Source organism: Sturnira hondurensis, unplaced genomic scaffold, assembly GCF_014824575.4.
Source record: "Sturnira hondurensis isolate 20B ecotype Veracruz unplaced genomic scaffold, ASM1482457v3 Scaffold0010428, whole genome shotgun sequence".
NCBI lineage: Eukaryota > Metazoa > Chordata > Mammalia > Chiroptera > Phyllostomidae > Sturnira > Sturnira hondurensis.
The window spans coordinates 21,380,011-21,396,598 of record NW_028083059.1 but is presented as its reverse complement, the minus strand read 5'-3'; the positions used below and the strand labels follow the sequence as shown (position 1 = coordinate 21,396,598).

The following is a 16,588-nucleotide window of genomic DNA, read 5'->3' as shown; positions in this document are numbered from 1 at the left end:
TCACAGTAAATTGCAAATCTCTTAATCCTCTTAAGGGCATTAACATTTTTTTAATTGAAGGAGAAAGCAAGCAACCTGATATAGCTCTAATTGTTGGCATTTTTGTACAGAATAAACAATAATAAATTTTGCTTTGTTGAATAGAAATGGTTATCACATTGGCATGGCAATTTGCCCAGCAACTGGGAATCTGTCTCCCACTTGTCAAATCAACCCTGAATTTTTTCTTAACAACACTTACATTTCTGATTTAGTTTGCTTTTATTTTTGTTTGTTTGTTCCCTTTGTTTTAATCTCTGGTAACAGGTCTTAAAGTTGGGAGTCTCTGTGTAGATAATGTTTATTTATGTTTAGGGTTGGTACATCAAGGCCTATACCAAGCAACTAGTGTAAAAACTAGTTTCCTTTTCCAAAATCTTGATAAAGACTACCGATCAGCAAACCGATGATAAAACGTAACACAACAAGTCACAAGTTAAATAGACACTAAACATACCAAACACCTTTTAAGCAATTTACATATATTTTGACTTCCACAACAACCCTATGAGGTTTGCACCAAAATTATTTCCATTTTACTGATAAGGAAATAGGAAACTGAGATAACCTACAAGGGTGATGTGGATGGTTATCAGTGAGGTCAGATTTCAAACCAAGGTGTTTTAGCTCTGAAACCCATTCCCTGACAATCACTACACTCTGTTACTGCAGATTCTCAACCTTTCTCATCTCATGGCACACAAACTAAGTACTAAAATTCTGCACCGCAACAAAAAATTATGATTTTTGCTAATCTGACAAAAAATTGCTATGATTTTGATTTAGTCACACCAGACAGCTATTGTTGTGTTGTTCTGTTTCATTTTTCTTATTTGGCAATCGAAGTGAAAAGATGTCAGTGCCCTTGACCAAATAACAAGGTACTACATGTTTTAAAAATTCCTGGGGCACACGGGTTGAAAATCACTCCTCTATTGAAAGACACACTGCCTAGAAAAATCTCATAGATAAATAACCCAGCTCACTGTCTTGTTCTTAGGTTAAAAACTTCAGAATCTAAATTCTAGAAGTGGTCCAAATACCAAATGTTTCATTCCTGCACTGTAGAGATGAGGAAACTAACCCACCCATGGCATGGTGAAAAGCTATTGTATATAGTGGAAGTTTCAAAGTCAGAAGCAACCACCACGTCTGAATCCAAGTCATGTTTTCCTCTCATTCGACTCCAGCCAGTCCACAGAAAAATCATAGGGAAACCTACAAAATTCCATGCATTAGATATTCAAAGTCTTATCTAATCCACTTTGTAGGATCTAGTAAATTAAAAAAACTACTGAGCACCCTGGCTGGTGTAGCTCAGTGGATTGAGCGCGAGCCTATGAACCACACGATCGTCGTTCGATTCGCAGTCAGGGCACATGCCTGGGTTGCAGGCCAGTTCCCGGTTCCCAATTCCCGGCAGGGGACGCACAAGAGGCGACCATACATGGATATTTCTCTCCCTCTCTCCTTCCCTTCCCCTCTAAAGATAAATAAATAAAATCTTAAAAATATATATTTACCTTAAAAAAAAACTACTGAGCACACCCATTCATAAATTAATTCCAAATTCGGTGCTTTACAACAATTTCTACAAGTTGTTCCAAGGCTTTTGTTTAAAAAAAAAAAGACAGGATGAAGGTTTATGATATATTTAGTAACTCTGTTTTTTCTTCTTTTGAGTTTTCATTTGTTTCTAAAAGGATCAATTTTTACCTAAGAGGAAGAAGTGCTAATCCCTTATACAACCCCAGTCAAAGCAAAATAAAGAAATTCATATAATGAATCACTTACTCATTCACAAATGAGCGATGTGCTGATTGCAACATCTGAAAGGAGACCTAGGTAAGTAAATGCAACCCAGCATGATTGTGGGCAAGGCCACAGCTTCATACATACGGTGCTAAAGAAACACATAAGAAGTATATCAGCCCTACAGTAGGTGGCTGGACAGCGAGGCTAAAGATACCCGTATTGCTTCATTAGCCCAGGTAAGAATTGGGATAAATTCTCTGAGCTTCCTGGATTTCCTGGAAGTCTATTTCCTTTGCCAGACTGGGGAAGTTCCCCTTTATTATTTGTTCAAATAAGTTTTCCACTCGTGGCTGTTTCTTTCCCCCTTCTGGTACCCCTATAATTCGGATGTTGGAATGTTTAAACATGTCCTGGAGGCTCCTAAGCCTCTCCTCATTTTTTTGAATTCTTGTTTCTTCATTCTTTTCTGTTTGGATGTTTCATTCTTCCTTCTAGTCCACTCCATTGATTTGAGTCCCAGTTTCCTTTCCTTTCCTTTCCTTTCCTTTCCTATTAGTTTCCTGTGCATTCCCTTTCATTTCAATTAGTTTAGCCTTCATATATAATCAACCAGTTCTGTGAGCATCCTGATCACCAGTGTTTTGAACTGTGCATCTGAGAGGTTCACTATTTCTTTTTTCCTTAGAGTGGACCCAAGAAGGAACACACAAATGCACATCATAATTACATTAGCCAAGATTAAAATGAAGGAGAGAATCCTAGAAGCAGCAAGAGATAAGGGGACGGTCACCTACAAAGGAGTTCCCATCAGACTGTCAGCGGATTTCTCAAAGGAGACCTTACAGGCCAAGAAGGGGCTGGAAAGAAGTATTCCAAATCATGAAATCCAAAGACCTACAGCCAAGATTGCTTTATCCAGCAAAGCTTTCATTCAGAATGGAAGGACAGATAAAGTGCTTCTCAGATAAGGTCAAGTTCAAGGAGTTCATCATCACCAAGCCCTTATTATATGAAATGCTAAAGGGACTTATATAAGATAAATAAGATGAAAAATATGAACAGTGAAAGAACAAGCAAACTCACAGTTATTAACAACCACACCTAAAACAAAAGCAAACCAAGAGGACAGCTAGATCAGTTGCAGAACCGTAGAAATGAAGAACACATGGAGGGTTAGCAACAGGGGAGTGAGAGGAGGAGAAGGTACAGAAAATAGCATAGACAGTAGGTAGAAAATAGATAGGGAGGAGGGCAAGAATAGTAGTGGAAATACAGCATCTAAAGAACTTAAGACACGTGCTCATAAACTAAAGGGGGGGATGGTGGGAGAGGGGGTGTGCAGGGTGGAGGGGAATGAAGGGGGGAATAGAGCAACTGTAATGGTATAATCAATAAAATATATTTTAAAAAAAGAATTGGGATGAAAAGCAGGGAAGGGAAAAAGAGAGAAATAAATGGGGCCAGACACAGCATTCCCAACCCAAAGTAGCCTACAATAAAATGTAGAGCATTTAGTAGCATTTAGGAAAGCCAGAGTGTTAGAGGGCATATTTGAAATCATAGGCAGGGAACCCTAATTAGGCAGTTATGCAATATAATCAAATCAATAATACCAATAAACCCAAACACAAACTACTTGATAATAAGGAAATGAATCAGACATAATGTCTCTATGGTTCAAAAAGAACAAAGAGTCTCTACATGGAAGGAAAGGGGGAGAAGAAATAACCTTATTGTCCCATGGACAGTAAGTCATAGACATAGACAAGATATAAATATCAAATAAATATCAACAAGATATAGGCACACTTGTTAATATTTCCTCATTATATTCTCTTGAAGGCTGCAGTTATCAACTATAGAAATAATTTCAAAATAAACATGGAAATCATGCTGCTCTTTCAAAGGAGGAAGAATCCATTACTATTGCCAAGCTATTTTGTCTGAACATCAAATAAAACTCATCTTTAAACATGCCTCCTCTGGACAATGAAATGTTGGTGATGGTTTCCAGCTTCAAATGAAAAGCTCTCCTTGCTCAGGGCATATTACTGCTTCTGACCTCTTCCTTTGCCCGTGCCTTGACCTTCTTCCACTCAGATATTATTCCCTGCCTCGTGCCTGTGAGCATCTCATATTATCCGTGAGCTGTGGCTCCAGAATTTAGCATGAGGAGGGCTGCCACTGAGAGATGTCTAACATAAGTAATGCTCCTAATGATCCCCAAAGGGACTCTGCCATATTCTTCCAGTAGGATGAGTTGTTCAAAGACAAAAAGAAATGCTGTGCTCTTTATAGTGAAAGATAATGAACACACATTTCTACACATACATATGTTTTACTCTGAGTTAGCAAGAAATGCCCAGTTTTGTTTATTTTAAGAGAGTTAACAAAAGTTTCTTCATATATATACTTTGTAGTATATCTTGAACACCTGAGTGAATTATACCACTTCTCTGCTGCTTAAAGAAATCCTCCAAATGTTATTTTAGAAACATTTATGAATTATGCACAAGGTTTCCTCACAGGAATGCTAGATTTGCTCTTGAAAACTGTACATCAATCAATACTTTGTAAATTAAATAATATTTTTCACTGACAAATTATTTCAGAGATGCTTTATTTTCATTTCTGGTTAATATTCAATTGTCAATGATTCCTGACCCTTTAGATTAAGCTTCTCCCTTGATCATATTTGTCAAATAGCTAATGATCTATACACAAATAATACAACAAATAAGGGAAGCAGGATTTCACATAAGATCCTGCAATACATAAATTCTTGCAGAAGGAAAAGGTTTCTTTGCAATTCCACCACAGCCCCACTTTTCTTAATTTATATATCCTCAGATTTCTTTAATGTACTTTCTCAGCCAGTAATTTATCTGCAGCTCAGGGGTGTGCCTCTCAATAGCAATCAGTAAACCTTCAGACTGTCTTTGTTGATCATTTCTCTTCTTATTCAAGAATATATTTACTTATTCAGTTCATCAGGGACTCTTAGCTTATCAAAGGGCTGTGGTTTTGTTTTCTTTGTTTGTTAGCTTTAGGCAAAAGAATCAACATAAACAGTCAAGTGATCAGTTCTTGTGGGAGCTCAACAAATACAAGTTGTGAAATGTAAATAGCTCCCAATAAAAGCACAGCTCTTGGTTAAGTAAATAAGCCATTATCCTACTGTATTATTGCTAGTTAAATACAGTAGATGGCCAACCATCAGAAAAGTGAGAGCTTCTAAAAGGCTAAAGATACAGGAACTGAGGAGATACTGACATATTTAGAGTAGCAATAGGCAGCAACAGACAGGTCAGTCCTACTCGGCATGGATAGCGTAATACTGCACCCACAAAACGGTGGCCTGTAGGCCTCATCTGGTTTGATGCCTTATTAGTGTTGTTGTTGTTATTATTATTATTATTTTAGATTCAGTTGTCCTATGTATCAGTTGGAAGATTTTACTTAAAAATACGGATTATGCCTTCTCTTGAAAACTCAGAAAGTCAGTCTACACTGGGCCTACATTTCTCCATGGCAACACCCAGCTACCCATCCCTCAGAAACATCCCAGAGCCTTCCTTACAGAAGCCCTATATAGGCATCTGGACTCAACCATTGTAAAATATTACCAGGGAAGAAAAACAGAATCTCACAAATTCTATTTTCTTTATCTTCCCCACCAAGAATTATGATTTTAAGGTATTCTATGATGATTCAATGGGAAATTAAGGTGGAAAGACAAGCATACTAATACATTTTAAATCTGACCCAGAATAGCATTACATTCTAGAATACTAAGAGAACTTTAAAGTAAGACTTATTAGAACTCTAAGAACAAATTAAAAGTTGTCTACCTTTTTTTTATTTATCTTTAGAGAGGAAGGGAAGGAGAGAAGGAGAGAAATATCAATGCATGGTTGCCTCTCGTGAATCCCCTCCTGGGAACTGGCCTGCAACCCAGGCATGTGCCCTGACTGAGAATCGAACCGCGATCCTGGGGTTCGCAGGCCCCTGCTCAATCCACTGAGCTACAGCAGCCAGGGCAAAAGTTATCTACCTTTTTAATTCAAAAAGAAAGTAAATTTCTCAAACCCCATGTTACACTTTAGGGCACAGACAAAATAAATAGTAAAAACAGTAAAAAGAGAACAACATAACAAAAGAAAGTGACTCTTTATAATAGGAGGAAGCCTGGAAGAAAATGGGGATCAAGTGTCTGGAGAACAGGTTTAGAAAGAACATAACAACTGGCTTCACATATTGGAGCAATTTCACACAGAAACTCACCAGGTTTACCATGGCAGCTTCGGAAGACAAAACCCAAGGTCTACAGGACAGAAAATAGTTGATCCTCCACTTAATGAGAAGAAATTTTATAAAAACTGTAAATGGAACCCTCTATACTATGAAATGGTTCCTGTCCCCGAGAGCAGTGAGGGAAGGACAAAGACCACCTGTTCCGGGAGCTTAGAGAGAGGGTGGCAGCACAGATGAAGTTCACGTTCTAAGGTGCTGTCCAAATGATTCTCTGACAGGGTAAGATCAACCCAGTAGCCCCCTTTTTTCAAAAGTTTGCTTTATGACACTTTTTTACTAAAGAAATTATATTAGCATCTGTTTTCGCTAATCAAAAGAAATTCGAAGAGAATTTTCTCTTTTACGAAGAAAGGCAAAAGGCAGCACTGAGGACTTGTTTTACAGCAAGCTAAAGCATCCTGCACTCCGAGCATCAGGTGTGGTTCTGCCAAGCTCTTCCTTGGGAAGCTCTTCCCTCAACATCTCAGAAACAAGCCGTCTTACTGTGAACTGAGTCTGTGGGCATCTGGGCTTTATCGCCTTTGATTTTGTGCATCCACCAATGTCACCCCAATAAACTTAATTTTTAAAAATTACTTTGTGCATCTGTTAGCCGAGATCTGTCCTAACAATTGCTTCTTCCCTTTACACCATCTCAGCATATGAAAGGTTTCATAGGAATGCTATTTTTGGATAAAAGGGGGAAACCAATAATACACACAGTATTATGCCTAAGTCCATTTATCTGTATACTGCTTGCTATCTATGTCTTCATAGAAAGTACCCCCAAAAATCTAAACTTCTTAAAAATTAGGTCATCACATTTACATGTATTTTACAAACTTTCCTGCATTTGGGGGAAGCTTTTTTACGATCTAACAGAGGAATGCAGAGCAGTCACGCATACCTCTAGTAAATTAACCTGCATGGCAATCAACTGTTGACCACGAATTCCTTAAATACAAAGAATAAGCTTTGTACAAATACTTTGTTGCCTTGAAAAACTGATTAAATAAATGAAAAAATAAATGAATGTAATTATTAAATGTCTTCTAAAATATAACAATGTTATAAGTGAAATCTATAATATAACCAGCTATCAAACCTACCTCTTCCAATAGATTGTGTTGGTTTTTCAAATCACCACTCCTGGACGCACCTCTCAAACATTTCCCCTCGCCCACCAAGATGTATGCCATTCTTTCCCTCAGCACTCTTAGGGAAGGAACCCACTCATTCTAGGAAGATGTCCCCGGGAAAGCAAATCACCTTCATCTATCAGTCCCCAAAATGCTATCCGCACTTCTCCCATCATATCAAAACATCTTTTATTCATTTAGTGCCAACAATAGTCTAATGTGATTCAACATTCTATTTTGGATCCATATGTACACAGCCTGTATCTCATATGAAAAACTCTTACACATTATCAGGTATGTCTGAAACACGCTCTAAAGAGTCTAACAACAAAAGTTGACAGCTTATTAATAATAATTTTAATTGTTATCAATACTGATAGTAGATAATTTACTGGCAATAAACTGTTATTAAGATCCACTAATAATAAACAAGTAGCATTATCAAGCACAAATGAATGGTAAAATGCATAGAAGTAAATTTATTGTGAAGTGTATTTTAAGACAAAGAGTAAAAAGCCTTAAGGCTAAGACCCCAGGTCTCATATAAAGGAAGGTTTTCAATATGACACCATTTTCATTAGTGGTACCGAGCAAGGAACTAGGCAAAGCTTCCGTCTCCCACTGAGCCTTATGTAAAGTCACAAACCTACAGAAATACAGATGAGAATATAAATGCACCTTCCAGCTGTACATTTGAACGTAACACTGAGTTAAGCTCAGAAACCTAGACCTAGGAAATTATAAAATAATCTTATCAGGCGTATATTTTTAAAAAGTAAGAAAAGCAAAAGAATAACAAATTAAAAACTAACTACATGACTTCTGAAAGAGTGGGGTTACAGCAGTTTTTTTGATAGCTATTAGTCTCTGGCAGGTTTCATTCACAGGGATCACATTAACCAATTCCACATTCTTTGCTTTCTATAAAACTTGTCATCTGAGAAGAATACACCTTTAAAGGAATAGTAATCACAGATTCTAACCAGGCTGCTGCTTAATAGAATTATCTACAGTACCTTATCACTAAGCAAACCATTTATTTTCAAACTCAAAAATCAAAAACTGAACACCAGTTTCCTAGGGAAGTTAGATCCAGTCATACTATGTTCTATAAGGGAATTTCTATTCACTTATACAGTTGCACTATCATAAAACTTACTTAGGTCTTACTATCTCAGCTTTACTCCACAACCTAACAGCACTGATTCCACTAAACCATATTATGAGGCTGGACTTACATTTCTGTGTTTTACGATGTATGATATCAGGGTGTACTTTTTATTGTGGGTTACCATGTGACACACATAAGAGAGAAACAGATAATCAGATACACCAGAAAAATATAACAGCTAAAAAGGAACTAAAACAGCCTAGCAGCACATGCTACTTCCCTCACAGAAAAGTATCTTAGCCTTGCTATCCATACATTTTATACTGTTTTATCCACAATCATTTTCTTTGTTCTTAAGATTTTTTTTATTTTTAGAGAGAGGGGAAGGGAGGGTCAAAGAGGAGAGAAACATCAGTGTGTGGTTGCCTCTCACGCACCCCCTACTGGGGACCTGGCTTGCAACCCAGGCACGTTCCCTGACTGGGAATCGAACCGGCGACCCTTTGGTTCACAGTCTGCGCTCAAGCCACTGAGCTACACCAGCCAGGACAATCGTTTTCTTTTAAGGAAACAGTGGAATGTATCTGTACAGTGGTGAAGAGCAAAATTGTGGGATCAGATAGGCTGGATTCAAATCCTCACTCCACCCAACTAGCTAACTGACTCTAGGCAAGTATCGTAACTTTGGAACTAACTTTCCATGTTGATAAACAAGGGTAATGGCAATGCATGTATTCCTAATGTGGTATTAGGTAAGGCATGTTAGCACGTTGCTAGATAGATAGATAGTAAACATGTTCAAAATTTTGGGCTTTGTAATAACTATTGTTAGAGATAGTATTAGTGATTCATAGCCCTTCAAATTCAGTAGGATTGGACCTATATTGTATCAATTCATCATAATTAATCATTTGGTTTTTACTCACTCGTCACATTAGTATATATGTATTAAATATTATGTATAGATTTATGTTATTTATATTATATATATTTAACACATATATATAACCACATGTTTAAAATATTATGTTAAATATGTCAAATATAAAATGGTGAAAAGATAACTTTGAATATAGGTTCCAGGAAATAAAGAGCTCCTGGGACTAAATGACCATTAATAGGAAAAAAAGACCAAATAACACTAGGAATTTTGTTTCTTGTCTGACCATATTGAATCTAAATAAAAGCTGCCCTTACGCTGCTTCTATTCCACCCTAACTCATCAAAATTAATAGCAACTATCTGGTAAGGAAATGTCCATCCTCTCTGCATAGTACCCAAGTAAAGGCTCTGCCTCTCTCTTATTTTCATTGTGCAAGTTAAGATTTTAACAACATATTACTAAGTTCATTAATTTAAGCAAGTTCTAGTTCCCAACTTAATACCAGGTTGCTAAAACTTTCACCTCCCTTCAAAAATAACAGAAAACCAGATAAGTTTATCTTTCACAGCCTGTACAGGCCAGTTTACTTTCCAAGGACAACTTGCTAATTGAATAGTCTGCAGACACTGCAATTACTTCCTAAGCCAGGCAACTCAAGCAGTTTAAAGCTTCCTGGAGGTATATAGTTAACACCTACAAATGCGCTTTAACTCACTTTGTTGTGTATATGAGCAAGCATCATTTTAGTGAAGTTTCAGAGTAATAAAGACGGCCTTTTAAAATCTAGATCAGGTAAACAAAATCAGCTTTAGATCTATGAAACTAAAAAGTGCAGACTTATATGTCCTTTATGGAGGAAGAAAATTGCAGGCAGACACCACTAGCCAAACTAAAATTTAGTTCATCACTAATGGGAGAAAATAAAATAACATTTTAAAACAGAAAATATAGCCCTGGCCAGGTAGTTCAGTTGGTTAGAGAGTGTTATCCCAATACACCAAGGTTGTGGGTTCAAACCCTGGTCAGGGTACATAAAAGAATCAACCAATGAATGCATAGATAAATAGAACAACAAATTAATGTTTCCCTCTCTCAAATCAATAAATTTTTTAAATTTACTTTAAAAAATAGACAATATAGCCCTGGCTGGTGTAGCTCCGTGGATTGAGCACGGGCCTGCGAACCATACGATCGCGGTTCGATTCCCAGTCAGGGCACATGCCTGGGTTGCAGGCCGGTTCCCTGCAGGCCAACTCCCAGCAGGGGACGCAGGAAAGGCAACCAGACATTGATGTTTCTCTCCCTCTCTCCTTTCCCTCTAAAAATAAATAAATAAATTAAATTAAAACAATAGACAATATAATAGTATGCAGGTTATTTAAGTTTAGATATCAAATTATGAGTCTTAATTTCTCATTAGCACCATACGATGGCAAATGATCTTGGAACAGACATGTTGCGGCTTGATTTGCTTTTTCTTTGGTCACACATTTTCCTTTCAAACTCTACCAGGAATGCGAAGGACACAAAAGGGCCTCACTCATGCTAGTGGAGAGAAACTAGAATTGGGTTTTTATTTCCCCTTTCCTAACATCCGGGAATGAGCTTACCAAGTTGAAGTTTTTTCCATAGCGGTGCATAAATTATGACCATATATATATCATGCTAAAAAAGATTTCATGGTCATATAAACACTTGTTATACTCACTGAAATTTAAAGTTAAATCAAGAGAAAATATACACCTGAAATAATTTTTAAAGTACTAAGTGGCCGCATATAACCTTTTTTTATTCTCGTTTATTCTATTTCCTCACTTTAAAAGGAGAATCTCCTGGGCAGTGGGGATACCACCTGGGTCTCTATTCTCAAGCAGAACTTCTTCCAAATAATTTTGGACGAAAGTTCTAAGGATTCCTGCTCCCTCCATGGCTGACTGTGGACAAGATGTCCCTGGTTCTCAGGTCATGTACACACGAGCTGAACATAGAGGCGGCCCACACTTTGAACTTGGTACTTTCTGAAATCCAGTCAAGAGCATTTGCAAAGGTGTAACCATGAGCTGCTACTGCTGCAAGTGCTTTAAAAATAGGTTTTCTAGTGAAGACTAACATGATCTAAAAAACTGAGCACCAAAATACCCCGTATTATTAGGACCAGAAGCCTATTACTCCCTATATGCTGCATACAAATCAATCACTTTACACCCACAAAATTATTCCCACTTAACACAGACCCACACTGCTCTGTTGACATTTGCTTGTCTCCACTGATGGTGCCTTTACTTCTCATTTAAGTGTCAAACTGGGTGACAGGCATTACACCCGTGAACTATTAACACCAAACTTGTGATCCAAGAACATTTTCTACAGTTGTTTACCTTCTATACACTCTCTCCTAAATAATAAAGTAAACTCGTTAAATAAACAGATATTCTTTTTCCTGGGCTAAGCCACAGACAGCTGTGAAGGCCACAGAGGCATTTCTCTCCTTCAAAGGAGTCAGAAAGATATGCGCAGTCATGCAGTTCAAAATATTGCTTTATGTGTGGAACAACATTGTCATAAGATGTTTGGAAGCCAAGTAAAATCACAGAAGTAAGGGGATTTGTAGCAGCCTGTTTTGGCTGAAGGAAAATGAGACAGCTCTCCCATGAAGCAAGCAACATGACACCTTCCACTATGAGAAATAGCCTTTGGATGTTAAAAAAGGAGAGCGAGAGGAAAAGGCAAAGAAGTGGAGATCAAAGCTACCTCCCTGTACACTACAGATAATCTTTTTTTCTTCCTCTTCTTCAACAGCAAGACTGAAGGGAAGGGCTGAAGGTAGTGGGAGAAGGGGAATAGGAAACCATGCTAAGCCAGAATTGTAAAGAAAGAAGCTGGCCTTTTGATCTCCACAGGATGGCAACTTTATTGGCTATGCCTAAGCGGTTTCCAACTAGCTGATCAACCAGGTATTAACCCTCAACCCTTCCATGATCAGTAACCATGAAGTGAGTCATCTGTGAACATCAGTCAGGCAGAAGGCTCATCTACCACTAAATGACCGCCAGCCCCTGTCCAACCCAGAGGGGGAAGAACAACCCGAGGGGAAATGATTGTCTCTCCCTGGTGAGGACCAGTTATTTGCTTTGGCACTCGGAGCAAAATCTTTGCTCAAGTGTGTAAGAATGAGAATGGCATTCATTTTCCAAAATACAACTTGGAATCTCTGCACATCTGCATCACTGTTTTGACTTCTGTTCAGTCTCTGCTTTTAAAAGCATGCCAGAAAATGCAGAAGTAATAAAGTCTGAATACGAATAGGTTGGACGTAATGAATTAATTGTCTTGCCTGGTGATCTAAAAATGTACAGAGCAGTTACTTAATGGCAGGAAGGGGAATGCCTCCCTTTCAAATTCTTAGTTGTTCAAACCAGGGTCTTATTTAGGTAGTGTTTTTAGACAAGTTTTAAATTTTTTTAAAATGATTGAACCATAAGCTTTCTTATTTGAATTCTTCATTTTTCTCTTAAAACTAGGAAAGTGCATGGTAGTTAAGTTTTAGAATCATCTTGATTCAAATCTGTGCTCATCCATACCTCTAATTCTCCATGAATAGTTTCCACAACCATAAAACAAGGAGAAGGAAATATTTTACTAATAACAGCACCTATGTCACAGTTTTTTTACATTAAATGAGATGATGGTGAGTGTTCAATACATGAGAGTCATATCCTCATAGTAATAGTAGTAGCAGTCATCAAAAAGTTTACTGTAGTTCAACACAACTCAAAATCCATCTCATTATTTTATTATTTCCTTCTCTTATTTTATTAGTCTGCTCTAAGCAAAAGTGTTACGATATAGAAGATAACTACTTAGTTTTTACTCCTCTAAAAAATGAAGTAGTCAATATCCTAAAGTCTTATTAAGTGTAGCTTTAAAAAGCTACTCTATGGCCCTGGCTGGGTAGCTCAGTTGGTTGGGTCCCTTCTCCCTATAAACCAAAAGTTCGCTGGTGTTGATTCTCGATTCTCAATTCTCTGTCAGGGCACATACCTAGGTTACAGGTTGGTTGGGTCCCTTCTCCCTATAAACCAAAAGTTCGCTGGTGTTGATTCTCGATTCTCAATTCTCTGTCAGGGCACATACCTAGGTTGGGGAGGGTATAGGTGGCAACCGATTGATGTTTACTTCTCTTTCTCTCCCCTGCCCCTTCCTCTTTTACTCAAATCAATAAACATATCCTTGGGTAAAGATTGAAAAAATAAACTATTCTACTATTCTGAGTTTATTAAAGATTTAAACATTTCAAAATGTTTTTTTAAAATGCAAAATGTCTACAGTACATAGTTGTTAAATACACAGCATATATATTGACATCAAATTTTCAGAAATGCATTTTTCGGAGATGCTTTTCCAACTGTGCGTGTGTGGTCAGAGGGTACACTTGGACTTTGGCTGCTCTCCTTCCCCTCTACCTCTTCCAATATTTAAAACCTAGCTAAATTCAGGACCTACTTCTACTACACTTCTCTGGACTTCTGCTTCTGGTTTCACCCTTTCTTATTACCAAACTCCTTAAATTTATTCTGTAGGTGACCCCAAGACTAACTTTAAACTGAAATAACAATTTTGATCCCCTTACATTTTCCTATAAGAAATCAAGTTTGCAAGGCAGTTATACTTTTATTTTAAGAATCAAGCATTTTTAAAGGAGCTAGAAATTAGCATAAGCATCACCTTAAGCATCTTCCGTTAACACAGAAGATGAATGACACATGAAGACTCAACTATTTATGATCTCCATTGACAAACTGTTATTGTTTCTACCCAATTTAATTCTGGTCCCCCCCCTCCCCGCCCCGCACTGTAAATTACAGATATCCACTTGATGTAAACTATATAAACAAACAAACAACTATCGTTGCAAGTTTGCAATTTATCATTCTGCACCACTTCAATCCACACAAGAATATTTCAAAGACTAAGGAAAATTTTCAGGTAAACTGTCTGTTCTAAAGCATTATAATCAGCCCTGGCTGGTGTGGCTCAGTGGATTGAGCGCGGGCCTCAGGGCACATGCCTGGGTTGCAGGCCAGTTCCCGGCAGGGGACTCACAAGAGGCAACCGTACATTGATCTTTCTCTCTCCTTCCTTTCCCCTCTAAAAATAAGTAAATAAAATCTTTTAAAAAAAGCATTATAATCATAAATATCTTATGTGTCAGAGGGCCCACTACCTAGAAATAAGTTTATTTTCAATGATGTCGTAGTATTCAGGTAACTATATTTAAAAGCCAAAAAGTTTATAAAGAAACTAGTAAGAACGTATTAGAATTACCAAAGAATCCTGCCAGAGAGGTAGAGAGGTAGCGAGGAAGGAGGGAAAGAGGAAGAAAGGAAGTGGGAAAGTAAGAAAGACCAGACCCAGGTAAGTGGTCCGTTCCCATTGTGAATGAAACTTTTCTAAAAAATGTTTCTCTTCAAAAGACAAAGAAAAGTGAAAAAGGGAAGAAGTATATGAAGGAATCTCTTCCTGACAGAAAATGCAGGGTTTTTTTTCAGTGCTCCCCTCTCGAAAAGTCTAGCTATCTATCGAAAAGAACTAGAATATACAGACTCACTAAAGATATTCATCTTAAAAAGGAATTTCAAAAGAAATGCCCATTTTTCTTCAAAATTTCAGTTTTCTAGAATAAAACATTATATATTATAGTATTTCATTACTAAAGAAAAGGCTACACAAAGCAAACACATACTCTTAAACATAGTATTTGATGTTAAGTATTATATCAACACATCAAAATGAAGTTATAATATGTTTGAAGAAGACTGAAGGACTTTGTGAAGTTGGCAGCCATGTTAAAAAGAAAAAGAAAGAAAGAAAGAAAATAACTGACAACCAATAGATGCTTTTACAGGTTAAATCTTGTTGAAGGTCCCTTACCCCCAACGCACTTTGATTTATGTAAGCTCACCACATTTCTCTTAAATACGCTCCATTAACAAGTGATAGACTGTGATCTTATGCTGGAGGCTATACATGAAACACAGTCTGTCAAGAACTTCATTCATTCCCGGACCAGGTGTCTTGAGCACACCCAACTCTACTTACCCAAGTTCTGTGAAGTTTTATTCAAGTCAACAGTGTGGCTTTAGAATAGCACACTGCCATAAAATCATCCCAGCAGCCCACTAATCTGACTGGCCCCTCAAGTTCACATTCACAGCCCGAGTGAAAGTCATCAGAAGAATGATTAAGAGCTTCAGGTTAAATATGAGAGAGCATTTCACAAGGACACTTTTGACCTGAAACCTGGCCAAAGAGGAAGATAAGCACACCCACAGGAAAAATGTAGGTTTATTCAAAATCATCAGTGGCTTACCTGGAGCATTAAATTAGAAAAACAAAGCCAGAAATCAGTTTAGGCCTAAAATTTAAATGACAAGTCTCAAGATACTAACTGCTAATCAAATTACTAAATCTGAAAGGGCGGTACACCTCTGCCTCCCCCGCCCCCGGATATCTCCAAGTGAAGACAGAGAGTGCACACTGAAGTAACCAGCTCTCAGTGATAGCCTCCCAATTAGCCTGACCCTATCTTTAATCTACAGCGATGATAAAATGTCCCAACACATACACACTCAGCTCAAACAGTGACTAATGACCATTAATCCCCCTATCTTCAGTAATCTGCCCCTCCAGTCATTTATCACACTGACACTTCACTTTACACACGTGAATAAACTTTAACAGAGAAGGTGAATCAACAGAAATCTCAAAGGTATCTGAAGCTGTAAATTAAACTTGGGAGAGATGCAGTAAAGAGGAACAAATAGAGGGATCCGATCTTAATGTTTCTGATTTGCACCCATGGCCAGGCGTGGGGAGGTTGGGGAACTAACTATTCAATCACTTGGATCTGCAAATGAAGAAAAAAGGAAATTAGAGAAAGGAGAAGCTGGAGGTAAGAATTTGTGGCCTCAAGAGTTAGGTAAATCTATTGATCCATCCCCTGGGACACAGATCAGACATCCACCGCTGCAGCTTCAGTTTTCTGTTTTCCTCAAAGGAATAACAATTGAATGAATTTCTTATCTAGTTTCTTCACAAATGTTCTTCTTAGCCAGAGAGCATATTTCCTGGGCTGAAATTATTTTAAAGGTTTACTTGCTATCATTTACCTGATGTGCATTTTTATTTTCCATATTTTATTATGACGTAAAATCCTTAGTCAAAATCTAACCCAAAGCCATGAGCCACAAAATGCTCAAACCCACCTTATAAAACTGTTTCATAATCATGCAAATTGAGTGACTTCAACCTATGGGCCCTGATGCAACTTGAAGCTCAGTATTCCACTATAAAAAAACTCCCCGAGGT

At 37.6% G+C, this 16,588-nt stretch overlaps 1 protein-coding gene across 6 annotated transcripts in view; it reads right to left on the bottom strand.

Moving 5' to 3' along the window:
- ROBO1 (roundabout guidance receptor 1) overlaps positions 1-16,588 on the bottom strand; it is a 414,052-nt gene that overhangs the window by 395,510 nt on the left and 1,954 nt on the right. The gene's annotated exons all lie outside the window — the stretch shown is intronic.